A 22,702-nucleotide genomic window follows, 5' to 3' on the forward strand; every position below is an offset into this window, starting at 1 on the left:
TACATTTGCTCTCTGTGCCTGCAATGTATGTAAATTATCTTAACATATTCTTATGATAGTGAAGCCAGGACAGTTATTGGATTGTTAATGATCATGCAAAACCTGTGATATATAATGACTGGATGTCAAAGAGCTTTATCCATTCTTAAAAGGGTGTTTAATAGGTTTGTACTTCAATATGACTTATGCTTCTCTCTGCACACCACAACATATGCACTGGCTGTCTGTTAGTGCTGAAGTAGATTACAGGTCCGTTAGGGCACAAAACCCTACATAGCAAACCACCCACATGTTTTAAAGAAATTATCAGACCCTCTGTACTACCTAATTACTTAAATTCTACAGTGGGGCTGCATCCTCACATACACAGCCTGACCTGTGCTAACATCATAAATTGCAGAAAACCTCTTTAAGTCCTCATAACCACGCGGGCCAGGCTACCAAAACATCCAAATTAAGGCACAAAAAAGGCAAACCAACACTCATGGGTCCCATCCAGCTGTCTATCAGCTTTGTGGTTAAGGCCCCGCTCTACCAAGAGACTCTGCTCCAAAGAGACCGGGACACCTCTTTCCCCCACAGGTTATTGTAACCGGAGGACCGACAAGGCATATAATCATCGGACTCTCTACTATGTTCATCCGTTCAGAATTTTATTTAAAACAGCTTCCTTTTCCTTCCATAATGCCCAAAATCTATTTCTCTTACTCTGAAGGCCACCTTTTTCCAAATTACTCACTTTATTAACAGATACAACACAGTCATGGGGGACCGTAGCCTGGAGAAGCGTCTATTTTAGGCAAATCTCACGTCGTACCAAAATAATTGGTACAAATAACATGTGCCTCTGTTCTTTAGCCAAATTTGACAAGCAATCCTCCCTTGAGCTAATTCTTAATATTACTAGTGAAAGAGTTACATTGACATCTGGACTCACCATACCTCTTATCACTTGCCCTATTTCCTTCCAGTATCGATCAAGCTTCTGGCAACTCCAGAACATATGGATATCATTGACCCTTTCTTCGTTGCACCGTGGATCGCATTTCTTTCCCTTCCCAAGGGTAGTTAACCTCTCCGGGGATTGTATACTCTGTGCAAAGTAAAAAGATGATTCTTTTTCAGGGTGGGCGGTTTAACTTTATCCTAAAGAGTAGTAAACAATATTTGCCAGAGCTTGCCAATGTCTGGCGAGATTATTTCCTTACTCCATTTCTTCGCTTTCGATAAACACGGGTCTTCTGTCGCCTCCATCAACATCCAATACCAGAGGACAATTTCCTTACAATACCTTGAGTTGTAAGACAAATTCCCCTCCCGAATTTCCTCTCTTTGCTCTAATCTAGAAGAACACTTGCCCAACTCGCCAATTGATAATATTTGAAATTGGAAACCTTGTTTCCAACAAACTCAACAAACCTATCCCACTGTATCAATTCCTGCTTTAAAAGAATTTGCCCCCAACAAACAACCCCGTTTCTCTGGAGTGGAAGCGATACTGTCTTGCAAACATTCTGGAGTGTCTGCTGAGTCCCATATCGGTGCAAAATCGCTATAGTATGGTACATCTAATAGTCGTCTCGTCTGAAACCATATCTTACATGCTGCATTAAGACACTTTAATCTAATCTTCTTAAAGTATTTAGGGTGACCATATTTGTATAGAAAGTGGTCTCTGGCCTTCAAGATGTCAATCACAACTTTGTGGTACGGGGTATAGCTAGAACACCCATTCAATAGCCTCTTTATATTCTTAAGGTGGAATGCCATGTAATATTTATACAGGTCCGGGGCAACTGTTCCCCTTTGATGCTTCTTTCTGGACAACCTCCTCCATGCAATACAGACTCCCTGTGATGCCCACACAAAATAAATTAAGTCCCCCTGTAACCTTCTAAACCGTATTGCTTTAAGTTCTAGTGGAATAGTGTTAAATAAGAAGGTGAATTTCGGTAAAATAAGCATTTTCAAAATATTACATCTGCCTAGCAAGGACAGTGGAAGCACAGCCCATGATCTCAGTAACTTCTTAGTAGATAGCCATACTTTGTTAAAGGTTTTCCAGGCCCCCTCCTCCAAATCTGCAGTAACCTGAACTCCCAGGTATCTAATCACTTTTTTAACAAGGGGAGAGTTGTAACAAATATTCCAGCACATTATCTTTGTCTTCTGTTGATTGACCAGATACCTGGACACCCAACCAAACATCTCCAAAACACTCCAAATGTTTAGTAATTAACCTATCAAATCACTAGTGTATATCATAAGGTCATTAGCGTATAGTGCCACCTTTTTCTCTCACTCTCTAAGACAAAACGGTATTATAATTTGGTTGGACCTAATCATCCTTGCCAAAGGTTCGATATATAAATTAAATAGAAGATGAGAAAGTGGGCAACCCTGACGGGTACCTCTCTCTATCTTAACTTGAGTTGTTAGATTTCTATTCACCAATACCCTCGCTACTGAATCCTTATATAACGCCTCTATTGCCTTAATAAAAAGGTCACCAAACACATTTTTTTCCATAACTCTCGCTAAAAAATGCCAACTAACCCGTTCAAAAGCTTTGGCGGCATTCATAGTAAGACTTGCGAAAGGATGACCATTCAATTGGGCAAGATGTATAGCACCAAATAATTCATGAGTCAATTCAAACAATTGCCTACCTCTAATAAACCCCTTCTGATCAGGGTTTTTCAGTGTATCAGGTACCCCAGCTAACCTTCTCATTAAAATGTGAGTATAAATCTTATAGCCCGAGTTATGCAAAGAAATTAGTCTATAAGATACACACTGTGTCAGGTCCTTATTCAGCTTCAAAATCAACGTAATCGTAGCCTCACTCTGACCTTGGCATTGGAGAAATACCAAAACAGACTTAATTCATCAATTCCAGCATAACATGCGCCACCTTATTTGAAACCAACTTCTATAGTTAATTCGGTAGACCATCAGGGCCCGTGGATTTTCCCCCTTTTAAGGATTTTAATGCTTCCTGAAGTTCCTCCATAGTTATTCTTGCCTCCAAGAGCCTGTCTTTTTATATCGTCCAGGGCAGGCAGTGATATCCTACTCAAGTATTCTCTGACCTGATCATCCGTGGCCTCCATTTCCTCTGTGTATAGTTTTTGAAAAAAGAAAGCAAATGCCTGTTCTATTTCTAAATTCATCTGCGAAGCAGCTGGGGTTATCTTCCATTTAAAGTGCACTGATTACTCCAGTATTGGAACTTTCATAGATTCACATGCTTGAATCATTCCCCGTCGTCGGTATATTTAACTAAGTAGTGTTACCATAGATTTAAACTTAAGAGCTCTTAAGCCTCTTAATTTTACACTCTATCAGAGTCATTTTAAGAAAAAGGACCACATTTCAGAATCCACCAATCAGACGACACCATCCTTTAGAACCCTCCTGAGAAGCTCCAGTAGCTCAGATTTTCTACCGCACGTCGTGTTAAGGAGTCTCCTCAGAGCTCTGCTCTATTCTTCATATTTTTTGGAATAGCTTTAAGCTGATATTCTTCTAAACTTGTTCTGACGGATTGTGGGTAAGGCCTACAGCATGTCTGACAAGGAAAGGAAAAGTTTGTTCAGATCCTGCAAGACCTGTGGGGGAAAAAGAGATTACACTCTGAAGACCCTCATCAGGAATGCATATACTGCCTTTACCAAGACCACTCTGCCAAGGACTGCAAGGTATGTCGTACCTTCTCTTCTAAGACCCTAAAGGATAGAGAGGGCAGATTATTAATATGGCTTCAGAAACTTAAATCTAGAGATTACCCTGTCCCTGATTCAGACAGCAATGACTCCTCAATATGGTCCAGAAAGTCATCTAAGAAACCTAGATCTTCCTCAGAGGAGCCAAGAAAGAAACAAAAAAAGACCACCTCAGGGTCTTCTAAAAGGCTGCAGCCCTTTCTCCTCACCTCACAAATTGTCCACAAAACAGGAAAGAGGACATGCCAGCAGCTCTGAAAGGCGTAGAAAATCATCTTCTGTGCCTCCATCTACTTCTGCTGAATGTTTCAAAAGGCCCTCCTCTGCTCCTATGGTGGACAGACCACTGGCAAAGACTGTACCGTCAACAGCCTCATCGTCGACACCAGTGAGTGCCTTTTCACCGTCTATGACGGTTTCCACATTAATACCGCTGACGGCTGTGCTGACGATGTCATCGCCGCCCAAGCCTTCTTTCGTCGACGTCATCGTCGACAAAGACCTACACGTCGTCATCTCGACGGCAGTAACAATGGTTTCCTCATTGCCATCTTCACCGTCGACGACCCAGTTGACGTCAGCTCCCACTTTGAAGCTGTCGACGGTTAAAATCTCCATGCGGACGTCTTCGATGACTCCACCGTCGACAAAGGCTTTTACCACTCTTTCGACAAGCTCGTCGACGAGGGACAAAATACGCAGAAGTCAGGAAAAACTTACTCCACAGCATACTTCGCCTAGTAAAGTAACCCCTCCGATGCCAGAACATCTTTTGGAGGGTGATGAAGACTCAGATGATAAGGGACCATTTGGAACAGCGCACAGCCCCTCAGAGTTGAGCATTAAGTATCAAGATGATGATGAGGAGTACGACGCTACCTATGACCCGCAGTACTACGCAGGGGACCAGTCATATCACGAGGATGTATACATGCCAAGCTCATTACTGTCTGATCTGAGAGCGATGCTAGCAGACAACAGTAGGCCCTTTCCTCCTCAGGAACAGGGGCAACCGCAACCTCCTTCTTTACCTTTTTCAAGGGTTACCACCCCACGTCAGAGGCCAACCACTTTACCTCTAGCGAATGTGGCCACACCTGATATGACCATACGACACAAGACTGACATTTCGGAGGGAGATCAAGAAGAAAGTGAGCTCCTTGACAACCAGTTGGAGTGGGATGAATTTGTTATTCCAGCTCCTCCTTCTCATCCAAAAGGAGATTCGCCTCCAGATGACATCGGAGGATTCCATAATCTTTTGGAAAGAGCAGCTAAGAGTTTTGCAAATCCAATGTCATCCAAGCAAACTGATTGCTTTCCATATGAATTTAAAGAACCTTTCAGGAAATCAGTACGCTCCATACCGCTAGTCAGTTTCATATGTCAGCATGCTTGACTGGTCACCCCCATCCAGATTCCGTGTTTGCTCAAGCAGCACAGAGAAGATCCAAAAATCCCTCTGCTCCAATTTCCGCACCTCCATTCAAATAGGGTAGACGGTTGGATAGCATCGGGAAGAGGTTTTTATCAATGTCAAGCCTCATTATAAGAGTGGCTAACTCCCTGGCAGAGTTAGCAAGATATGATAGGCAATTATGGGCAGACATCGCCCCACATCTTGATCAGTTGCCCGAGGACATTAAATCGGAAGCTAAAAAGACATTGCATGAGGGAGAACGCACATCGGCGAAAATAATAGATTGTGCAATGGATATAACCACTACTGTGTTTCGTCAGCTAGCAGGTTCGGCTGTCCTTCGGAGGCAAGGATGGTTAAAGGCCCCTTCGTTCCATCTGGAAGTGCAGAATAAGATCCTAGATCTTCCTTTTGATGGCCAAGCATTGTTTGGCAAACATATTGACGAAACATTGTAGTCGATTAAATCAGACAGACACAGCAAAATCTTTAGAGACTTCCCAGTTCCGGAGGCCTTCCTTTCCAGCCACGAGAGGGGGTGGGATGTCTTCTTATAGGGGAGGCTACCAGCAATACAGATACCCGTTATATCCTTCCTCTTCCCAGCAATTTCTTCAATATTAACCCAAAGGCAACCAACACAATTGGTGTACAATAGGTCTGCCTCCAGGGGACGCTCAGCTCGTCCTGCTAAAGATTCAGCTCACAGAGCATGCAGTATCCAGGGCTCCGGCTACCCCCAACCATCCACCCCCAGTTCTAGGTGGAAAGAGATCTCTCTTTTTCCAACAATGGCAAACCATAACATCAGACAAGTGGGTCTTGCAGCTCGTAAAATGTGGACACACACTAGAGTTTGTCCAAATGCCTCCTCCCAATCCTCGTCGCAGAACTTCACCGAAGTATCAAGAACAACTCAAGAGAGAGATCAACAAAATGCTCCTCATTCACAAAAAGTGGAAGGACTGGAGACCGATCCTCGATCTCAGAGAATTAAACACCTACTTGAGAAAACAGTCTTTCCGCATGGTAAGCCTACAGGACGTCCTTCTGCGGATGAACCAGGGAGATATTATGTTTATCCTAGACCTAAAGAATGCGTATTTCCACATCCCCATTCACCCAGGCCACAGACAATACCTGAGATTGATGGTAGCTGGAAGCCATTTTCAAGTTGGAGTCCTTCCATTTGGCCTAAAGTCAGCTTCCAGAATATTCACAAAGTGCCTAGCTCCTATTGCAGGCTTTAGCAGGAGAAGAAAACATCAAGTATTCCCATACCTAGACGATTGGCTGACAAAAGCAGACACCTATGTAGGAGCACGCAGGTCAACAAGAAAGTGTGTTACCTTGCTCAGCAGCTTAGGCCTGACTATCAACTGGGAAAATCCAAACCTCAATCATCACGCACAATCTCTTTTCTAGGGGCAAAAATAGACACTCAATTCACAATGGCATGTCCGACTGTGGAAAGACAGCAGAAACTAATATCTCTAGCAAGATCAATACAAAGAAAGAATACATTTCTGTATGCCTCTTCAAGTTTTATTGGGCATGATGTCCTCATGCATACCTCTAATTTCTTTCTGCTGACTCAAAATGCGCCCCCTGCAAGAGCAGCTCAGTTTACAATGGCTCCAGGTTTCAGGAAGCATCGAAGATCAGATAAAGATTACTCCAACAATCACCAAAGCTTTGGTGTGTTGGTCCAAGAAACATCATCTGTCTATCGGTCTATATTTTCTTCATCGCCCAGCACCGTGGAGAGTCACCATAGATGCCTCCCTGGAGAGTTGGGGAGTGGTATTACAAGACCTACGGATAAGTGGCAAGTGGCTACTATAGTTGCAGACAATGCACATCAATCTGCTAGAGCTCAAAGCGGTTCATCTAGCTTTACAGGCTTTCTTCCCAAAGATTGCCGGTTCAGATGTGGTAATAAGAACAGACAACACCACTATGATGCATTACCTCAACAAACAGGGAGGTACAAGATCTCTTCCTCTCTCCAGGGAAGCTCAGGAGATCTGAGACTGGGCAGTGCAGCATGGCATCCTATTCACAGCAGTGCACCTTCCAGGCGTTCAGAACACGTTAGCAGACTCGCTGAGCAGGCAAAAATCAATGCATCACGAATGGGAACTGGACCAGTCCACGTTTAACCACATTTTTTCTTAGTGGGGAACACCCAATCTCGACCTCTTTGCCAGCCAGTTGAGCGCCAAACGCCGATACTTCGCAAGCTGGCATCTCCAAAAGGGATCATGGGGGAATGCATATTTTCCATAGCTTGGTCAGGAATCTTTGCCTACACTTTTCCGCCAGTCCCCTTGACCCCGAGAGTCCTAACGAAGATGAAGAGAGAACCGTGTACGCTAATATTAATAGCCCCGTACTGGCCTCGTCAACATTGTTTCACGGAGCTTCTTCTCCTGTCAGTGAGACACATCCCACTGAGAATATCTCCGCATCTGCTAACAATGAGCAACGGACAAATCTTGCATCCGGATCTTTAATCGATGGGATTATCCGGATGGCTCCTGAGCACAGGGATTTGCACATTTAAACATTCCGCAAGAGTGCAGGGGCATTGAAACCAAGGCCAGAGCAGTCAGCACCAATAAGGCTTACTCATGTAAGTGGAAAAGGTTTTGTTTGTGGTGTCATCAACAGCAAATTTATCATCTTTCCTCATCTCCAGAACAGATATTACCTTATTTGTTACATTTAGGGCAGTCAGGCCTTGCGCATTCTTCTATTAATGTTCACGTGGCGGCGATTGCGTCTTATAGAGGCTCAGACTCTTCACCTTTGTTATGGTCCTCTAGGTTGATTAAACGATTTCTGAAAGGGCTTTTCAGAGTGTTTCCACCATTCAGACCTCCTCCTCCCTCTTGGAATTTAAATATTGTTCTCGCGCAACTTATGAAGCAGCCTTTTGAGCCTATTCATAGAGCTTCTAAGAAATTCCTCTCCTGGAAAGTCGCCTTATGTTTTGCCCTTACATCAGGCAGATGAGTCAGTCAGATACAAGTGCTTTCCATACAGGAGCCATTTTTACAGGTTAAAAAGGATAAACTAATCTTGCGCACTAATCCACATTTTATTCCAAAGGTCCCTTCGGAATTTCATCTGAATAAGCCCTTAGATTGCAGGACATCCTTTCCAAATCTGACGACTCCAGCGGAGAGAACATTACACTCTTTAGACATTAAAAGATGTAATAAATTCTATTTAGCTAGGACTAAACCATTTCGCAGAACCAACCAGCTATTTGTGGCTTACATTGCACCCAGATGGGGTCACCTGCTCTCTAAACAGAGCATAGCTAGATGGATCTCCTCAGCAATTCAATTTTGCCATCAGGCAGGCGCAAGCCACTGCAATCATCTGTCCGTGCACACTTAGCCCGGGCAGTTTCCTCTTCAGCAGCGTTGTTTGCTAGTGTACTGCTGCAAGACATTTGTAGAGGAGCAACTGCTTGGAAGCATTATCTCAAGGAGAGGTAGCGGTTGGACAAGCAGTCCTCAGGAATCTTTTCCAGTGAAGGTGAGTTACTTCTTTCATCCCACCATCCTAATGTCAGATATGCACATTGTCTATGACTAGACGTCTCAGATTCATGCTGAATTTCTTATTGTGGAGTGCCTATAATGTTTAAAAAAAAAAAATAACATTTTCTACATATTGGTGTATGTTAACATGCATTCAATGTATGTATTGAACAAATTGCAGGGGTATTACAATGTGCATTTGTACTGCTTACTACTCTGATTCAAGCATGTGAATCAATGAAAGTTCCAATACTGGAGTAAGAAAATTAGTTACCTGTAACTTTAGTTCTCCAGTATTGGAATCTTTCATAAATTCACATGCGACCCACCCTCCTCCCCAGAGAAGCTCACCTTGACCTCTTTTTTTCTTTTTCATGTTATACGCACTTGTGCTTTGAAAATCTGAGGTACTGGAGCTTCTCTCAGGAGGGTTCTAAAGGGTGGTGTTGCCTGATTGGTGGATTCTGAAGTTTGGTCCCTTTTCTTAAAATGACTGATAGTGTTAAATAATTAAGAGGCCTAATGGCCCTTAGGTTTAAATCTATGGTAACACTACTCGGTTAAATATACCGGGGGCTCCCATCTCGACGACGGGGAATGATTCAAGCATGTGAATCTATGAAAAATTCCAAACTGGAGAACTAAAGTTACAGGTAAGTAACTAATTTTCTTCTATTACTAGCTTGGTCTACTTTAGTTTTCCAGGCTACTAACTTGCCACAGCCCTCCCCATACTCATAATGTGCTAATCTGCTAGTTTGCCATCTTTTCCTGATCTTTACTTCTAAGAACTTCCCCAGACCAGCCCTTGCTTCCTTAGGCTGATGGTCCAATGCGTTCACTGTCCGAAGATTCAATCCCATTTCACCCCTAAATTGCAATTACTGAATCAAGGACTTAAAACATTGAAGCTGTCTCGTCTCTTCTCTGAGTTTATGTGCGGCGATACTAACTAATCTTCTAATAAATGCCTTCTACCTGTCCCATACAACTTGTAAAGAGACGGAACCGGAATTTGTGGCAGAAATAAAATGTAGAGTTGTGTTTTAGTCCTTCAGTAATACTTTCATCAGCCAACAAGGCCCTATTTAAAGTCCACCTAGGAGGACTAGTTGATATATCATAACTCATATGAATTTTAACTGCCAAGTGGTCAGACAAATGTTCCGGTGCGTGAGCCACATATTTCACCTTCCCACAAAGAATATTGTGAATCGAAATAAAATCAGTCCTGGATCTATGTCCATATTTTTTATTATGAAAAGTAAATCTTGGGCCTCCGTTGGCTCGACTAACCCAAATATCTACCAAACCCGAGTCCTCCATCGCCTGTTTTACCCAACACCTAGTTCTTGGGGAATTCACTGTACCTCTGGTTGTGGATTTATCCAGGATTGGGTCTAACAAGATATTAAAGTTGCCTCCCAAAACCACCGGATATTTGGCAAGAAGTAGTTGATTATAGAGAGATTGGAAAGGTGCTGGATGATCCACATTTGGGCCATAATACCCTGCAACCACAACCAGACCCTGCCAACCTTGACCTCTATTGTCAGCCATCGTCCCATGCGATCCATGGCAACTCCCCCAGGGTTGCCCTAATCGTTTTTTTGGTTAAAATGGCTATGCCCTGTTCCACAGCTGTTTGCCTAGTGACCACACAATGATCTGTGCATCTGAACTCTTGAAGTCCCTTCCATTCATCTTGTAATAAATGGGTTTCTTGTGAAATAATTACTTCATCGGTCCTCCCCAGCACCTCAAAGAATTTCCACCTACGACCACTTACTCTGAGGCCATTAACATTCCATTACAAAACCCTCAAATGTCCTATATTAGTGCTTGACATTGTGGTAAGAATGAGGGTTCATACTGCCCAAGACAAACTAAACAGTAAGCTGCCTTCGCAAGATTATATTTCCTGAGGACCACATTTTTTTGCATATTTTCTCCCTCAAATGCTCTCCCACCCAGTGCTAATCTACTTAGTCTAAAATAAAAATTAAATTATGCCCTACCCTGAACCCACACAACCCTGAGGAACCCTTCCCACGTCCATTGGAGTAAAAAACTCCTATTTTGGGCTTCCAGGAACTCTCAGCATTGCAGTATGGTATAAAGAATCACTTTGCCCCTGCATCTAAAAAAAAGGAGCATACATCACCCGGCTCTCTTATGTTGTATTTTATTCTTCCCCTTAATTCTAAGAGCTGCAGGGAATCTCATCTGAACAATGGCCCCCAGTGCTCGAAGCTCCTGCATGTATTTCCCCAGCTCCCATTGCCTATCCTGGGTTATCCTTGAGATGTCCGACCTGATGCAAAAGAAACAATCCCCTTTGATAAACCTATTTGTTTTGAAAGCCACCGTCAAAACTCTTTCCTTTATAGAATGCGATCTAAAATTAATCAAGATTTTCCTGTTATTTTTTCTATTTGGATTTCTCCTGTGGGGGTCTCAGTGAACTGGATGAATAGCCTCCTCCAACTTCACATGCTGCAGGTCTCGGAAAAATTATCTGAATAGTGCTATCACAAAAGCTTTAATGTCCTGCCCTTCGGCATCCTCTGGAACATTCAAGAGTCTAATATTGTTCCGTCTCATGCTATTTACTAGGCTCTCCAGCCAATCCTGTAGCACTTTTTCCTTTGACATTATCTGCTGGATGTCTTGTTTAAGCGTTACTTGTGAATCCAGCTCCTTGACTGTATTTTCTAAAGATGCAATTTTTTCTGTTAGTGTGTTTATTTTAGTTTCCATAATTTCAGAGGATGCTCTAATCCGTGCTTGATTCTGCTCAGAAATCTGAAATTTCCCTCTGGTCACTTCCGATAATGTGGTAAGGAGGTCAGTTATACTACATGCTTCAGAGTCCTTAGACTGTGCATTTTTGCACAAAGCTATAGGACTTAGTAACAGGCCTGATAAGGTGGTCTGTATGGAGTCTCTGATCCCTTCCGTAGGGGAGGAGGTATCTATGAGAGTTCCAAGCGTTCCTTTCACAACCCCCCGTCATTTTCAATAACTGTCTCCTTGCCCCTCAAAGAGGAGTTCTTGTCCCCTTGTACCATGTCCAAACTTTTAGCCCCCACATTGAAAAGTGAGACTAAAGGAGTTTCCATATGGGGGACTTTTCCTTCTGGTGGCCCCAAAACACCTCTCTAATTTGACTGCTTCAAAAATATCCTTGATAGGATCTTCCTGCCTCTGGGTAATCGGGTGTGTATGGCCTCCCTGTTTCTTCGTACGGACGTGCCCCCTCCCCCCACCCCACCCACCACCCCCAGTGTTATTTGGGGCTTAGTACTACCCCCTTCTTTACCTTTGCTTTTTACATGGAAAGCGTGCTGCGTTACAGCTGCCTCCCTCGAGCACCTTCCTGTGGCGCACTCGACTGGGTGTCATAGCTTCTTCTTTGCCCGGGTGCCCTGCCCTGGCTTCCTCTGGTGTCCCCTCTATGGGGCTCTGCCTCAGAAAGGAGAGAAGGACCGGGGACACGCAGCTGAGAACGCCGCCTCCCTTCTCCAGGAAGCAAAGGATCAGGAAGCGGCGTCCCCGGGCCACCCTCCAGGCTGATCCAGCCCACAATCTGGCACCGCAAGAGACTGCACGTCCGATCAGCAGACGCCAACAGTTTTCCGCCACGGTCCCTCCGCTCATGAGCATTTAAGACAGGCCGCATTCCAAAGCGCGGTATACAGTGCGAGCTAGCAACAAGCAGTTAGAGAGCGTAATCGAGGTTCTATTGTAGTAGATGCACCATGCAGACACAAAATAATATTTTCATTGGGAACTACATATGGACAAGACCCTGAAGAAACCCATTTGAAAGAGTTCTTCTCCAGAGCACCTTCAGCAGTAGTCATAACCAATTAATAGTCCTGACCATGCAGTGGATCCTGGACAGCTTCTTAAAAGTATAACCAAATATACATAACCTTTCTGTAGAAAAGCTTATTTTTTAAATGAGGAATACTTTAGAAAGTCTGCCTATAGGCTATATTGGCCACTTTTTCAATTTGTTTTAAGCTGCATAATATAGGAAATACCAGCACTATTTCCAGAGTAGTGACCAGGTAAATATTTTCCAGAAAACGTTTTTAAAGAAAAATGAGGAATTTAAGGAAAACAAGTAGAGTGGCGACAGAATGGCCCACTGCCCTTAGAGGCGGGAAAACTGGCACTCTGCCTTTAAAGAATCCCTTTCCTTTATTAATCCAACATGCCCAAACAGTGACAAGCAGGTCAGCTCTTTTTCAAAACACCTAGAGCAAGGATCCTGGTGTACTGAGATCACCTTTTAAATGTTATTCATATTCATAAATACTTTCTAAGCTTCACTTTTGCTACATTACTCAAATGTTTTAGTGTTAAACCATTTCTGACAGAAACAAATGTTCTGTGGAAAAATAGTTTCCACAGATCATCCACGACCTTTGCATCATGTGTACCGTAGCCTAATTTCCCTGACAACTACATGCATGGTCTTACTGTCACCAGATGGTCCCTGAAGGACAGAGAAGATCAGACTGCATGGCCAGGGACGGAGAAAACGTATGTACGTGACGCCAGAGACTTCAGGCATACGAGTAGTGGCTTCCGCTGCCTATAAGTACTCCTTTAGAGGGTTATTGAAGAAAGGGCATCATCACTCTTGATCATTAAACTCCAAAATTTAGGAAGAACACGTATATTTATGACCTGCTCACCATCAAGTACATGTTTGCCATTGAAACAAGTCTCAAATTGTCAGCTTTGTAGGAAATAACAATGTCTAACCACAATTCAATGTTGAAGAAAATGTTTTTACACCTTTCAGGAAGGCTAAGGAAGGTAAAGATGAGGCATGGTCTAGAATTCTCTGATTCAGAATATGCAAGAACCTATTTGCCCACCAGCAATGTTACATCCCCAGTTGTAGAGATATCATCTCTTCTCCTAGGCCATCTCGCCATTCTATGCTGTTTAAACCATTGTCTCTCTTACACCTCATACAAAGGCTTCTGCTGAGCCTGAGTTGGCTACTCCAGAACAGGACACACACCTCCACTCCAAGGTGTACTGCAGCTTCAAGAACCACCCCTTCGCTAATGTACACTTTGTCTTGGGGATACAATCTTGGTCCTAAAACACTGATCTCTAGGCACACACAAGAGCTCAGGCTTACACTTTCTCTTTCAAGATGTAATTTTTTCATATGAAGACAATTCTCATGGAAGACATAACTGTCTTCATTCTTGTCTTCTGCACATTCCAGATCATGCCCTTCTCACACATGTATGGGATCTTCTTTGTCAGCTTAATTTACCTCTTGTGTAAAAAGACCCTCTTCCATCTTTTTGATCACCACTGGCACACAGCTCCCTTATGAATGACATCAGCTCTTTAGTTGAAGTGCTTGATAGAGGATCAGCAAAGTTTATCATCTATGTGGCACTTCTAAAGGCCACTACAGCTTTCATTTTTGACTCTGCATAAGTTAAATACTGCTAGACACACGCTGCAGTTTGTACCAGGACAGATTGAACTGGGTATGCAACTACTTCTGATGTGACTACAGAGAAAGCACTTTCTTGACTGCAACTGAAGTATAGACTGCTAGAGATTAGGTGTGGGTCTAGACTCCGTTTTCGTTTCAGCAGCTAAAAGACAACATACTACTGCTTCTCCCTCCGCAGTCCCTGCAGACAGGCAGAGCAAAACAAAATGCAATCAGCAGGGAGGAAAGAGTGCTGTACTTCTCCTGTGTTGATGAAATAAAAATGGCTAATTCAACTACACAGTTAGGAAATTATGACTCCTCACTATGGGATCCCCTGCAGCAGTTAACTAAAAACCTGCCCTGAGACAGACAAGCAGAGTTTTCAAGAAACCTTTAATGAAGGCAGGTTGTTCTTAAAACCAACCATTTCAGCAGTAGTGGACAAGACATAACTAATTGCTCATGGTTATTGTCATATCTTACCGTGAGGAGGTCATCCTGGATTCATTTCAAAAGCATGAAGTTAGAAGCCCAACAATATATTCTGAAGTTAGACAGTTTTATTAGCCTCAAGTACTGTAGATGAACTACGACTTATGAAGATTGAAGCAGAGATGGTGAAAGCTGTAGTATTAAAAAGAGGCAAGAGTAAGGAGACACCAGTTATGAGAGGCATCACTACTGGTAGAGGGTACAAACCCCCCATTGGCCACTGCAACAAAAGAGGCAGGTGTTCTAACAAAGATATCTCTAAAGAGGAATTGGAGATCATCCACCTGCGGCTGTTAGAAAGCCCTCTAAGAGTGAAAAGAATAAATCTTCTCTTTCCCCCTCTTCAACAAGCCTTGCCAGTAGGAGGAGCATCTCAGACCTTGTTGCAGAGTGGCAGTGGATCACAAGAGACAGATGTGAGATGAATATTGGGCAAAGTGCCATTTTCTCAGTTTCAAGTCACTTTTGCCAGTGTTTTCCTTGAAGAAATCTTCTTGCTACCATCGAGGCAGCATCCTCCTACAGAAAGAAGCTGTCAAATATGTCCCATCATCTCAGTAAGGAATGGGAAGTTATTCCTGTTACTTTCATGTTCTAAGATATTAAGACCTATTCTGAATTTGAAAGCAGCAAACAAATGGATATAAAACAAAAAAATCAGATGATGACACCTCATCAGCTCTATCGTCAGCTCATCAGCTCTATCTTCAGCTGCATTGAGTAGGCTGAATATGCACCATAGACCTGTGAAAGTCTGCCCTCAAACTGCTTATACCTTATATCTATTATAGTGATTGATCAGTTTCAGTATAAGGTCACTCAGTACAAACAAAAATCAGCACCCAAAATGTTTTAGATGCATGGCAAAGGTAGCCGCTCACTTGAAAAGGAACAAAATATTTGTTTATCCGTATCTCAATGATTGGCTTATCAAAGCAACAGGCCTCACTCCATTACTGTGTGTCAGTCCGCATTCACCAAACATTAGGCCTACATGTCAAGGGAGCTCAGCCCACATCCACCCAGTTCCATCCATTCATTACCTGAGAGCAGTGTTAGATGCTTGCAAGGCAAAGGTATGTTCTTCTGAGAAGAGTCTGTCAGAAATTCCAAACTTCTAAAAACCATACATTTTTCACTATGCCACATTTCATCACTTCTGGGCTCCCCAGCATCATGAGCATTTAAGTACCTCGTGTACATATACATAGTACCTCATGTTCATCTACATACATACATCAATCCAGCCACTCGCACTGCAGTGCTAAAAGGAGAACATACTGATAACTGCCCCTTTCAGCGTGACGTTGCAAAACAAATAATAGTCAGATTTCTGTTCCTATTTGGATAGGGGAGCACTCGCTGTTTGCCTTCAAGTCCTGGGCACATTAAGGTAGACTGATTCCACATTTGACATGAATACCCTAGAACTCTCAGGGTTGTCCATCTAGTTCTCAGGTCCTTGCTGCTACCATTTAAGTCTTGATATTTTTTTAGTCCAGAACAAAGATACAACTAACACCAGTGTACTACCTGAACAAACAGAGGAAGAAGAGTCGGACTTCTCTTTCAGGAGGAGCAATCAATTTAAAAAAGACTGATTGCCGGAAACCTAGTAGTAACAACAGTCCACTTAGGTGTACAAAAGGCTCAGGTATATTCCTGAACTAAAACCTTCCAAGAGAACCATAAGTGGGCTCCAAGCACTAATGTTTTAGGCTAAATATTCTGCAAATCTACCAATGGGGTTTTATGCAAATAGGCCTTTTCAACTCAAAAACAAAAAATGTCCAGCCTTCACTTCCAAGTATTATCAGCCAGGAACTATGGGATTAATATCTCTTCATGTCAAGACAGATGTTGAATTATTACCTTTGGCTGAAAGGGATATTCTCGAGTTATTTCTTGAGAGGTATAAGTCAATAATTGTGACCTATCCTTGACCTGAGAATTACCAACAGGTGGATAATTTTTTTTGGGGGGAATACTGGTTCATCAAATAAATAGTTCTGATGGATACCTTTAACCACAGATTCCTCTCCTTTTTGAATTCACCCAGGCACTGGACTGAATCCATAAGGTTTCATAGCAATCACTCCAGCATGCTGATACCGTTGTCTCTGCTATGACCTCTTCCTGCACCAAGAAGGGACAACACAGAGTGGTTTATAGGCACCATACCTGCACACATATGTAATGTTTCCTCCATTCTGCCCCTATTGATGCTGACCTCAAGCTCTGCTCCCTATGTTGTTGGTGTTTGCCAGTTTAGGAACTTGGATTCAAAAGTCAGTTTGCGAGGGAAAATATCTCCCCAGAAGACTACAGGCTTCAAACGGTGCTGTTACTGCAGAAAGTAGATGTCCGTCATGGATTAAAACAATTGTCTGTCTGTGGTGTTTAAAGTCTAAGCACCACTTTGTTATGCAACAAATGCTACCTGATTGTATAGGAAAAGCTATTCATTGCCGAGCATAAGAAAAGGGGCAGGTTGAATATCAAGCAGTGGATCTGCTCACATTCCAAGCCATGGATCCTGCTCAAAGATGCTGTCTCCGGGTAAGTCAAAGGAAAAGTCTCACCAAAAATACAAGAAGCCCAAGAGAGGCTTGTCCCTGCCTCACCATCCCTACTCTTTAGAGAAATCAAGGGTTGTCAGCACTCAGAGAACTCAACTTCCCTACTATTGTCTGATTCAGAATCCACCCCGAAGTTGTGCTGTCAGTTTCACTGGCTGTCTTCAATGCCACAACTGGTGGGGGCCTGTAACAAAGTAATGAGTCGTCTGATCAGGCAAAGGGAACTTTATTCCCAAACCCTAATCGCCCATGAGGTGCCATGTCAAGTTGATTCAGACATCCAACAGCAACTGTCAGTTGCAGTTGGATTCTTCACTCAGTGCCTGACACACGCTCTAGCTAAACATTACAAACAATAACACTTACATCGTGTCAAACACTTTACATATCAATTACCTCACATCACCTTCCCCTTTATAACACAACAAAAAATACAATACGTAAATTGAAAAAACTAAACGTAAATATTCTTATCCTTAATATCTTACATAATCATTAAATCTCCTCTGAGTTTTTCTATTGCGAGATCCTACCACACTCTTAATATCACTCTGGAGAGTATTTCTGTCTGTGTCTTCTGAGGATACATCCTGAAAACCAATATCCTCAATAATATTACTCACACTTTCAGATTGCAACTGTTGTGCCCATTCAGAGTCAAGAACATAGTTTTTCTTTGTCTGCATAATGTTGGTTTGTTCCTGTGTTTTCACTAACTGTATTCTATTCATCCAAACCTCTGCCTTCAATCAGTGCAGCACTTTTACTAACTTTAACAACCTGAGCTGGCATGGAAAACTTGACTTTGACTGGGTTTTTAATCAACACCCAGTCATCTTTTGTCAAATTCTCAGACAATGCATTGAGTTTGTTGTCAAAATTGTATTTCTTATATGCCTGTTTCAAATTCATGTTAGATACTATTTTATCTCTATTCAAGTTAACATCATTGACTTCCTGAGTGTTTTCTATCAACCAGGATGGAAATAGAGATGCCCAAACCTCCCTGCCTCTTAACAATGAAAAAGGAGTGGCTCCTGTAGTACAATGTGGCAAAGTAGTGTAACTCCACACCGTATGTTTAATGAAGTCACCTACATCTAAACCTTACGCTATAGCAGTCTGCGCCCCTTCTTTTATGATTTTATTACCTAGCTCAACCAAATCATTCGATGTAGGTGATTAAGGTGCTACTTTCAAGTGTTTGTCATGGCTAGACATACATTTGCACATTCGTTCTAATATTATATGAGTACCATTGTCTGTAATCACAACTTTTGATGCTCCTTCTGAGAAAAACATGTTCGAGAAAACCAATGATCGTCTTGGTATCGGCTGACTCAACAAACTCATGATACATCCATTTTGATAAATAATCAACAGCAAGTATCAAAATTCTCATATGTGTGGGCAACATGGAATAAGGCCCAGAAAAATCTAAACCTACTTTTTACCATGCTGCTATTGGATATGGAGTAGGATGTAAAGGTGTCTGTATGCTCTTACTGTGTTTGTCTGATAGTAAACATTCAGGACGCCTATCATGGTTCTCACCTGATTGTCTATAGCAGGCCACCAAGAGTGCTGCTTAATTTTCATGCAAGTTTTTATGGTACCTAAGTTTCCCTGATGTGCTTTTACCGATAATGGTATAATGCAGTGCTGCAGGTGGAGAGAACCGATCACCTCTGAGTACTACTGCGATTTACAACAGATAAAACTCGAGCAACTTGTGGGAAAACTTTTAACTCACCAATTAAACTTCTGCTTTCAGGCCACCCATGTGCCATATGCTCCATTGCTTATATCAAAATCTGATCTTTCTTATAAGCCTCCATCCATTCTTCTTAAGTTACCTCTGAATCATACTCAGACACTGTATCCACCAGGGCTACACACTCATCTGTGAACAACAACTCCTCACAGTCATCTAATGGCATATGTGATAAACACCCAGCACAGAAATTCCATCCACCTGAAATGTGTTTGATCACAAAATTGTACTCCTGCAATTTAAAAACTAGTCTTGTGAGTCTAGCTCACATGTTGTTACTATTGCATGTGTTGAAAATGTATACCAACGGTTTATGATCTGTGTGCAACTTAAATTTGCGTCCTCAAATATACATCCTGAATTTTTTCACTGTCCACACACATGCAAGTGTTTCACGTTCTATAGTACTATATTCTCATTTATACTGGTTCAGTGCTCTTGATAAAAATGCTATATATTGTTCCTTACTAGCAGCCATCTAAATTAAAACAGCAACTAATCCACAGATGGTAGCATCCACCTTTGTGATTGAATCAATCAATCAACATTTTTTTATAGAGCGCTACTCACCTGTGAGGGTCTCAAGGCGCTTGGGGGAGGGGGGGGGGTTAGGGTCACTGTTCAAACAACCATGTCGAGGTTTTTTATGAAGAGCAGGAGGTCTTTGGTTATGCGGAGGTTGGTGGGGAGGGAGGTCCAGGTTTTGGGGTCGAGGTAGGAGACGGACCTGCCTCCTGTGGTGGTGCGTTGGATGCGGGGGCTAGTGCGAGGGTCGGCAGATTGGAGGTTGCGGGTGGGAGTGTGGAAATTCACTCTTTCGTTGAGGTAGGTTGGGCCGGTACTGTGGAGGGATTTGTGTGCGTGGGTGAGGATCTTGAAAGTGATTCTCTTGTCTATGGGGAGCCAGTGAAGGGATTTGAGGTGTGGTGAGATTTGTTTGTGGCGGGGGAGGTCCAGGATGAGGCGTGCAGCTGTGTTCTGGATTCTCTGGAGTTTGCGTTTGAGTTTGAGTATGGTGCCGGTGTAGAGGGCGTTACAGTAGTCTAGCCTGCTGCTGATGAGTGCATGGGTGACTGTCTTCCTGGTCTCTTTGGGAATCCATTTGAAGGATTTTTTCAGTGTGCGGAGTGTGTGGAAACAGGAGGAGGTTACTGCATTGATTTGCTGGGTCATGGAGAGGGAGGGGTCCAGGATGATGCCGAGGTTGCGTTCGTGGTTTGCGGGGGTGGGTGCGGGGCCTAGGGCGGTGGGCCACCAGGAGTTGTCCCATATGGTTTTGTTGGGGCTGAAGATGATGATTTCGGTTTTGTTGGAGTTAAGCTTGAGGTGGTTTGTTGTCATCCAGGTGGCGGTGTCAAGGAGTGCAGCGTGTAGGTTGGTTTTGGCGGTGGTGGGGTTGCGGGTGAGGGAGAAGATGAGTTGGGTGTTGTCTGCGTAGGAGAGGATGGTGATTCCGTGTGGTCGGAGGATGTTGGAGAGGGGGGTCATGTATATGTTGAAGAGGGTGGGGCTGAGGGAGGACCCTTGGGGGACTCTGCAGATGATTTTGGTAGCCGTGGAGTGGAAGGGTGGGAGGCGGACTTATTGGGTCCGGTCGGTGAGGAAGGAGGTGAGCCAGTCTAAGGCTTTGTGTCCAATTCCTGTGTTGTGGAGGCGTGTGCAGAGTGTGAGGTCGGAGACAGTGTCAAAGGCCGCGGAGAGGTCTAGGAGGATGAGTGCGACAGTCACGCCCTTGTCGACTCTGGTTCTGATGTTGTCAGTACATGCGATGAGGGCGGTTTCCGTGCTGTGGTTCTTGCGGAACCTGGATTGGGAGGGGTCTAGTATGTTGTTTTCCTCAAGAAAGTGGGATAGGTGGGCATTGACTAGTTTCTCGGCGACCTTGGCGGGGATGGGGAAGAGGGAGATGGGGTGGTAGTTGGAGAGGACCTCCGGGTCAGCTTTGGGCTTTTTTAGGAGAGCAGTGATTTCTGCGTGCTTCCAGGGGTCTGGGAAGGTGGCGGTGTTGAATGAGGAGTTGATTATGTCGCGGAGTATGGGGCCGATGGTTGGGCTGGCTTTGTTGTAGATGCAATGAGTGCAGGGGTCGGAGGGGGATCCAGAGTGGATGGAATTCATGTTTTTTTCGGTTTCTTCGTGTGTGGTTGGGACCCAGGTGGTAAGTATGGTGGGGAGGTCATGAGTGGGGTCTGAGTTGGGCGGGTGAGGGTTATGTGTGGTGGGTGTGTGTGGTATGAAGCTGTTGTGAATGTCCAGGATTTTGTGGTGGAAGTGGTTGGAGAGGGTGTCACAGAGGGGCTGTGTGTGTGTATGAGGTCTATGTTGCTGGCTTCCGGTTTGGATAGCTCTTTAATGATGGTGAAGAGTTCTTTGCTGTTTTGGGAGTTGTTGTCAAGGCGTGTCTTGTAGTGTGCTCTTTTGGTGGTGCGTATGAGTTGGTGGTGGGTACGAATGGAAGTTTTGAGGGTGGAGAAGTTGGTTGTAGAGGGTTCTTGTCGCCAGGCTTTCTCCGCTTGGCGGCATTTGTGCTTGGAGTCTTGGAGTTCGGGGGTAAACCAAGGGGCATTCTTGATATTGCGGGCGGCGATGTGTTTTCTGAGGGGGGCTAGTGTGTCTGCACAGGTAGTGATCCATTTAGAGATGTTGTGGGCTCCTGTGTTTCGGGTCGTTGGTGTGGGGGGGAGGTTATGAGCCAGTTGGGAGTTCAGGCGCTCTGTGGGGATCTTGTCCCACATGTGGTAGGGCGTGGTGTGTTGGTGGTGCTGTGTGGGGGGTTTGGCGAAGGAGAAGTGGACGCAGTGGTGGTCAGTCCAGTGGAGTTCGGTGGTGTGGGTGTAGGTTATGTGTTGGCTTGAGGAGCAGATTGCGTCAAGCGTGTGTCCTGCTGAGTGGGTGGGTGCTGTGACCAGTTGTTTGAGTCTGCGGTTGGTGAGGTTGTCTATGAGGGAGGAGGAGTTGTAGTCTTGAAGGTTCTCAAAGTGAGAGTTGAAATCACTGAGGAGGATGTAGTGTGTGGAGGCGTGCTGATGGTGTTGGCAATGGTGTCACAGAAGGCGGGGCGTGGTCCTGGGGGTCTGTAGACTAGTGTACCTCTGAGGGTGGAGTTGTTAATGTGGATAAGGAAGTGCATGTGTTCTGCGCTGTTGATTGTGTCTTGGGAGTTGGCAGTGACTTTAATGGTTTCTTTGTGCAGGATGGCGATGCCACCTCCTGGCTTTTTAAGGCGGTCTTTGCGTTGGAGTTTGTAACCCATGGGGGTGGCTGTGGCTATGTCTGGCTCTGAGGAGTGGTTGGTCCAGGTTTCCGTGAGGAAGACGATGTCAGGGGAGTGTGATGTGATGAGATCCCAGAGTTCTATGGCATGTTTGTGAATGGAGCGGGTGTTGAGGAACAGGCAGTTGAGGTGTTTGTGGTGGCTGTTGTTGTTGTGTTGTACGATGGTGTTGTTGCGTGGTGTTTTCTGGTTGTGAGGTGTTGTGGGGCTGGTTGGTGGGCGTGGGGGCAGAGCGAGTGTATATTGTGTTGGGGATTTTGTGTTTGGTGGGGGTGCTGGGGTTGGTGTGGGGTGTGAGGGATGTGGAGCAGGAGAAATGACAGGTGTAGCGGTTGAAGGGGCTGTGTGTAGAGCTGGAAAGGGTGCAGGTGGGGCGGGGGAGTGGAGGGTGAGTGGAGAGTA

General features: G+C 44.1%; 1 protein-coding gene across 7 annotated transcripts in view; it reads left to right on the plus strand.

Annotated features, from left to right (window-relative positions):
* The window catches only part of CEP170 (centrosomal protein 170), a 556,616-nt gene that overhangs the window by 496,951 nt on the left and 36,963 nt on the right, over positions 1-22,702 (plus strand). The window lies entirely within an intron of this gene.

This window comes from Pleurodeles waltl, chromosome 5 (genome assembly GCF_031143425.1).
Source record: "Pleurodeles waltl isolate 20211129_DDA chromosome 5, aPleWal1.hap1.20221129, whole genome shotgun sequence".
In the NCBI taxonomy this organism is placed as follows: domain Eukaryota; kingdom Metazoa; phylum Chordata; class Amphibia; order Caudata; family Salamandridae; genus Pleurodeles; species Pleurodeles waltl.